At 42.5% G+C, this 7,374-nt stretch overlaps 1 long non-coding RNA gene across 1 annotated transcript; it reads left to right on the top strand.

Annotated features, from left to right (window-relative positions):
* The first annotated feature begins 1,317 nt into the window (after positions 1 to 1,317).
* Positions 1,318 to 7,165, top strand: LOC309523289. The gene is made up of 3 exons (XR_014215295.1): positions 1,318 to 1,360; positions 3,483 to 3,525; positions 6,305 to 7,165. It is a non-coding gene; the product is annotated as an uncharacterized lncRNA (long non-coding RNA).
* Positions 7,166 to 7,374: the final 209 nt, after the last annotated feature.

Raw genomic sequence — 7,374 nt, forward strand, 5'->3', positions numbered from 1 at the left:
TCAAGTTCCCACCTATACAATTTATGACTCCTGGAAAAAATTAGGACTTTAGATTTAGAATGGTTAATAGTGAGTAAATTTGTTTGGCAATATAACGAGAAGATCTTAAAGGCCCTCCTCAAACCGATTCTTGAATATGAGAGGGTCACCGCATCGTCCGCGTACAATAGTAAGGGGCAGCGATAGTCTGCAAGCCTGGGTGCATGAATGGTGGTTTGGGCCTCAACTAGGGGAGTTCTCATATCACTAATATAGAGGTTAAAGAGATAGGGGGCAAGGATGCACCCTTGTCGTACCCCCTTATTTATTGGTACAGAGTTTGTGAGATCGCCCTCGGGTGTTAACCTCACCCTCGCGGCCGTCCCTTCATGTAATTTGATCATAAGCCACAACAGCCTTTTATCTATGCCCCACTTTGCTATTTTTTCCCATAGCAGCTCTCTAGGGATACTGTCAAAGGCCGCCTTCAGATCTATAAAAGCGGCACATAAAAGACCATGAGGGGGGGGCGAGAATACTTCTGCGCCAAATGATATAAAATTAGTGCTTGGTCAATAGAAGCACAATTTGGTCTAAACCCGGCCTGTTCATGGCCTATCAGATTGGAATCTTCGGCCCATTGGGTTAGTCTGGTTAGCAAGAAGCGAGTTGTGGACATGTTATTCCTATGTGCCACTATAGTAAAACACTGGTTCTCTTTCCTCCTGCATTCTGGGAATTATTTCTAAACATCCCTTGCTTCTAACAGACTAAAAAGTCTGTTTATAATCAAACACGCTTCTCCCCCTTTCAAGCGCACGGCAAAAGCCTGTCCCTGGCACACAGATCTCTGCATTCCATTCCCTGCATACCACACCTTCTTCTGTTTTAGTTCACTTTAAGTTCACAATGATATGTTAATCCCCAATGTATAATTAATTATGTGAGTCTATATCATGATCTTAACATTATAATCAATCTTAGTCATAAATGGATTAAGAGCTTATATACCTGTCTAAGTGTAGCTCTAACATTCTTTCTTTCAAGTGCCAAAGATCTATGGAGCTATGTAAGCCTGCCTTACATACAAATGAGCCAATAAGATTTCAGTTTCTTTGTCTTGTACTAAGCCAATCAGCCACCAGGACATTCGTGGCCATGTTTGTAACTTTGAATAAAGAGGAGGTGCTATGGGCTAGAGAGGAGGCAGAGACAGACAAAGGCAGGCAGACACAGAGACAAAGAAAGCAGATGCTCTCTCTCTGACTCTCTCTCTCTCTCACACGCATGCTCTCTGAAACGAACATCTCTTTGTCTGTTTTTATTCATCGTCGCAACTCCAAACCGACAACTGGTGACCCCGACGTGATTCTGAAGAAAGGTAAGTAAATAGATCCCTTTAGAGCTAAGCATTCCTCATACTAATCCGACTGGGAAAAGTCTAAAAGCGCTTATTTCGTTAGTATGGGAGGAGATTTGAGTAAAATGCAAAAAGCTCACGGGAGGGAACTTTTTTCTTTAGTAAAACAAACAGTAGATAAGGTTCAAATTTCTCTAAAGGATATTGAAGGCTTAATAAGGGAAATAAGTTACCAATGTCCTTTTTATCCTCAAGAAGGCGCATTACAAATTACCATATGGGAGAAAATAGGGAAAATTCTTTTTTCCGAGCCTAGAGCTCCAATTGATTGCCTGCTCACATGGCAGAAATGCGCAAATGCAATAGCCAAATTAGAATTGGCTTCTCCTTCAGTTTCTCCACTCCTTGCCTCAGCAGACCATCCCCCACCATATCCTAAAATTTTGCCTCCTTTGTCTCCTTCTTCACCCTGCCTAAATCACCCCTCCTCCTCCTCTTCTCTTAATGTTGTTTCGTCTCAGCTTTCTGAGACCCCTCCCCCTCTCCCTGCTGTAAAAGTTAATGCTCAGCCTGCTGTTTTTTCTGCTGCTGCTTCGTCTCAGTTCACAACTACACCCCCCATCCCCCTTCACCCCCCTTCTTTGTCTGTTTCTCAGCCCGTTCCTTTCCAAGCCTTGAATCAGCATGCTTCTCTTCCCTCCCCCCTCCCTTCTGAGCATGCTCCTCTGATACAACAAAATGGAGCCGTTCGTGCCGGCCTCTTACAAGCTAAACAAGATGGGCTTTTTTCAGTGGAAGAAACATCTGCATGGCCCGGTGAAATCCCATTAGTTTTTCCCCTCACTTATCAAAATGCCCCTGCAGGTAATCAGTTGCAGGTTTATCACGAAAGGTTGCCTTATACTGTCATGAAAGATTTGAGAAAGGCAATCTCTGATTCAGGTCTTAAATCTTCTTATGTTATGGGAATTATAGAGGGAATTGCTACTGCTTTTACGATGACTGCGTGTGACTGGAAGGACTTATTCAGGATGATGTTATCTGCAGCGCAATTTTTAGTTTTTGAAAATGAATTTAAACATGCTGCCATAGCTCTAGCTGATCCAATGCATACAGCCAGCCAGCTTTTTGGCTCTGCCCCATTTGATACCGTGGCTGCCCAAGCCCTTTTGTCACCTTCACACTTTCAGCGCATGGCAACTTGTGTGCAGCGTGCATTTAGAAAAATCCCTGTTTCAGGAAAGCCTTTGAGTTCTTTTGTAAATGTTAAACAACAAAATACAGAACCTTACCATCAATTTATAGATAGATTGAAAGAATCTATCTCTAGACAGATAGATGATGAGACTGCGCAGAATGAACTGCTGAAAAAGCTGTCATTTGAGAATTCTAACACTGACTGTAAGAAATTGCTGCAATCGATCATAACTCGTTCAAAATTTAGTATCGCAGATATGATACAGGCGTGTTCTGAATTTGGAAGCCAATCACATGCTATGTCATTGCTTGCTACTGCAATCCAGGCTTCCGCTAAACCAACAGGAAATTGTTTTAATTGCCAACGTCCAGGTCATTTTGCCAGACAGTGCACAGCCCCAAGGGGAACTGCACGTAAGGATATTACTGCAAATACCACAACCAGACCTTCCAAAAAATGCCCAAAGTGTGGGAAAGGCTATCATTGGGCAAATCAATGTAGGTCTCAGGGAAACTTCAGTGGGCCCAGACTCTCGGGCCCCAAAGAATAGAGAGTTGTCAGCCTTTAGTTTCTGCTGCTGCAAAAGTTTCTAAAAATGTGCATTCTGAATTTGCTATTGATTTGATTAATCAAGAGACCAAAAACACTGCATTACCTGGTGAAATTGTAATTATGGCCAGCCAAATGGCAGGTCCACTTCCTTCTAATCTCACAGGTTTAATTTTACCTAAATTTTCTGCTGCAAAACAAGGCATTCAGGTCATCCCAGGTGTCCTGCCTCCTGACTATGTGGGCACAATCATGGTTCAATTTTGGAGCCATATGCCCATGCAGTTAATAAAAGGTGAATCTTGGGCTCAATTGGTGATGCTGCCTTCACCACCTGATGCTATTTCTGCTGTTGACACTAATCTGCACAGGCTCTCTTTATCTTTTCCCCCGCAGCTTCTAGCTGTGACCCAACGTATTGGAAGAGAAAAACTCCTTCGTAAGTATAAAATTAATGGAAAAGTATTGGAGGGTCTTATAGACACTGGAGCAGATGTTTTGGTCATATCCAGCAATTTTTGGGATCCAATTTGGCCCCTTGAATCTTCTCCTGAAGTGTGGGGCGTGGGAGGTAACCAGACTTCTTGCAAAAGCGCACAGTGGCTGCCTGTCTCTTTGCCTGATAGCTCAGAAGCTATTGCATATATTCAGCCCTGTGTGCTCAAAATCCATCTCAACTTGTGGGGAAGAGATTTATTACAACAATTAGAAGCAACCATTCAACTAAATGAGTGAGTTTGTGCTTCCACTTAGGTGGAAATCCACTGATCCTATATGGGTTCCACAATGGCCTCTTTCTACAGAGAAATTGATTGCTTTGAGACACTTAGTCGATCAGCAATTAATTGCTGATCATATAGAACCTTCATTTAGCCCTTTCAATACCCCAGTCTTTGTAATAAAAAAGAAAAATAATAAATTTAGATTTTTGCACGATCTTCGACTCATAAATCGCATTATTGAACCCATGGGGCCTTTGCAATGTGGTATGCCTAATCCAAATATGATTCCACATTCATATCAATTGGCTATAGTAGATCTGCAGGATTGTTTTTTCTCTATTCCCCTGCATGCAAAGGATCGCAAATTTTTTGCTTTTACAATTCCAGAAATAAATAATTCCAAGCCAGCTGAGAGATACCACTGGAAGGTCTTGCCTCAAGGAATGATAAATTCTCCCACTATGTGCCAAAATTTTGTGGATAAGGCGCTTAAATCTTTCCGTCTTAAGTATCCACATCTTCAGATTTGTCATTATACGGATGACCTGGTTTTCTATGCTCCAGTCCTTCCCCCTAATTGGAAACATGATTTAATAACTTGTTTGTCTATGTATGGCTTAAAAATTGCTCCAGAGAAAGTCCAGGAATCCCCCCCCCTTTCAGTATCTAGGACATAAAATGATAGCTAGCTATTCTGTTCCAATAATCCCTGAACTCCATATTTCAAAAACAATGAAATATGTACAACTGCAACAATTGCTGGGAAATATTAACTGGATAAGGCCTTACTTTAAAATCCCTCTTGAAGTGCTAAAGCCACTGTTTTCAGCTTTAAAAGGCCATCGGTCTCCTGGTGAGCAAATCACCTTGACCTCTGATCAACTGAACACTGTTACACAGTTGAAAGAAATCATGCGTACTCAATGGATTGATAGAGCAATACCTAATGTTATGCCTGATGTAGTCATAATGACAGATTCTGTACAACCTTTTGCTGCAATTATACAGATAGGTCCATCTAAAATTCATATACTAGAATGGCTTTATTTACATCATGCACCAAGGAACACAATAAACCCTTTAGTGGATCTCCTTGCTCAGCTCATTTGCAAGGGACGACGGCGTTGTAAGCATCTTTTTGGTATTGATTGTAATCAAATTATTGTGCCTATGCCTTTAGAACAATGGGAAACTGCTCTCTCCACTAGCATGGATTTGCAGTGTGCTCTAGCTGATTTTGTGGGTCACGTGGATTGTCATATTCCAGCTGATACTCGCCTGCAAATGAGCAAACAATTTCCCCTGTCCTTCTCTTCTATTTTGTCCCCTGTTCCTTTGGATGCCCTGACTGTTTTCACAGATGGGGCGCCTTCTAGGGGAGTTGTTGCTTGGCAACAAAACAAGGAGTGGCATAGCCTGTACACTCTCCCACAAAAATCTGCTCAGCGTTCTGAGCTTGCAGCCGCTGTAAAAGCTCTGCATCATTTTTCTTCACAACCAATTAACTTGATAGTTGATAGCTTATATGTTTCAAACGTCATATCTAGAATGCAAGGCAGTTATGTAAGTCCTTTATTGGATGATAACTTGTTGAGTCTTTTCCTGTCTTTACAAATGCTTCTTTCTGCTCGCTCTCACCCACTCTTTGTAGTCCACATTCGCTCTCACCAACCTTTTCCAGGTTTCATATCAGATGGAAATGCAAAAGCAGATTCCTTGCTAAAAATTTTGCCTGTCTCTCCTATTGAAAGTCATGCCTTTCATCATCAGAATGCAAAAGCCCTTAGCCGCCAATTTCAAATTTCGTTGGAAGCGGCAAGAGCTATAATTCAGCAGTGTCCCCAGTGCAGCAATCAGATTGGCCATCCCAGCCCTGGGGTTAATCCCCGTGGACTGGAAGCAAATCAATTGTGGCAAATGGATGTAACTCATTTTGCCCCTTTTTCACCCTGGAAGTTTCTGCATGTCTGTATTGACACATACTCAGGTTTTCTTTGGGCCACGCCTCAAAAAGGTGAGCAAGTTAAGCATGTTTGCAATCATCTTGTTCGTGCAATGTCAGTTATGGGCAAGCCTCATTCTATAAAAACTGACAATGCCCCAGCGTACTGTGCAAAAGGCTTTGCTAAATTTTGTGAAACTTGGGATATTCATCATCTGTTTGGCATCCCTTATAATTCTCAAGGCCAAGCTATAGTTGAACGCTCTCATCGAACCCTGAAAACTGCACTGAACAGGCAGGAAAAGAAAGCAGGCATTCCAAACTCACTTTCAGAAAAGGAAAGTTGGTTGTCTAGTGTGCTTTTTACTCTTAATCATTTGAATATTTCCATACAGGATCATCACTCTTACACTCGCCTTCAAAAGCATTTCCAGCAAAAGGAAATTCTTCCAGCTCCCCTGGTGCGCTATAAAATTCTACCCTCTAATGAGTGGAGTGAACCAGTAAAATTGATTACCTGGGGTAAGGGTTACGCTGCAGTTTCTACTCCACAGGGTGCTCGGTGGGTTCCTGCCCGTTGTATTCGACTGCACCATGGCGTGGCGACAGACTCTTCCAGATCCACTGCCTCAGTTCAACCACCAGCTCCAGATCACCCGCGATGTGACGTCCAGCCCCCCCAGGATTCGTAAGCGGGGAAATCGCAATGCCCCAGTGACGTGGGGCCAAATTAAATCGCTCTCTCTTCAAGCTGAACAGTATAGGAGGGAACAGCAGCTGGAAGCAAGTCCTACTAATCTGCTTCTATCCCTCATTGCTTGTCTTAACATGAATTCCATGATAATTCTCATTTTCAGTATTTTATTTTTGCCTCTCTCTACCTCAGCTCTTCCTACTGGTGATTCCTCAACGCCAAATGTATGGGAATCGTTTGCAAGAACGCTTAACGTGTCCTCCTTTTGCCTTACCCAGCAGGTGGCCATTGGTGAAATCCTTGGCTCTTGTCTCATTCCTGTTTGCCATGATCCTCATGACATACAAAATGATACTTGGTTTTTCTCATCCCTACCTCAAAATGATTCACTTCGCACTCTTGGATATACTAGCTACCATAATTGGGGCACTCAAGTGCGCAAACGCCCACCTTTAGCAATTGACTTGACAACACCCTATGTGGCCTCTTATAACGTCACCTGTGCCCGTATGGTCAACTGTACAAAGACAAATTGCATAAAAATGGGCAAAAATAACTTCAATTGCTCTGATTATGTAAACATTTCTTATGTATATAAGTACACAGAACTACCAGCAGGCTGGTTTTGGTCCTGCCCAGGTTACACTTTCAATTACATTCCAGCAAACATTAGCCACGGTACACCTTGCTGCTTAAGCCGTCTGTCTATCATACTGCCTGAGAAACATCATTTCTCTTACTCTAGATATCAGCGCAGTGTTGAACTGTCTGAGGACTGTGATGATCTTGTCTCTCTCCCTAGCAGGTCTGAATACATCTCTTTAGCTGTTTCTCTCTTAGGTGTTCCGGGTTTGGCTGTACGTAATAGCGCAAATATTAATTCTTTAGCTTGCTCTGCAGCAAAGTCCCTGAACTTTACATCTCAGGCAC

The sequence above is a fragment of the Podarcis vaucheri genome (assembly GCF_965113315.1).
Source record: "Podarcis vaucheri genome assembly, chromosome: W".
In the NCBI taxonomy this organism is placed as follows: domain Eukaryota; kingdom Metazoa; phylum Chordata; class Lepidosauria; order Squamata; family Lacertidae; genus Podarcis; species Podarcis vaucheri.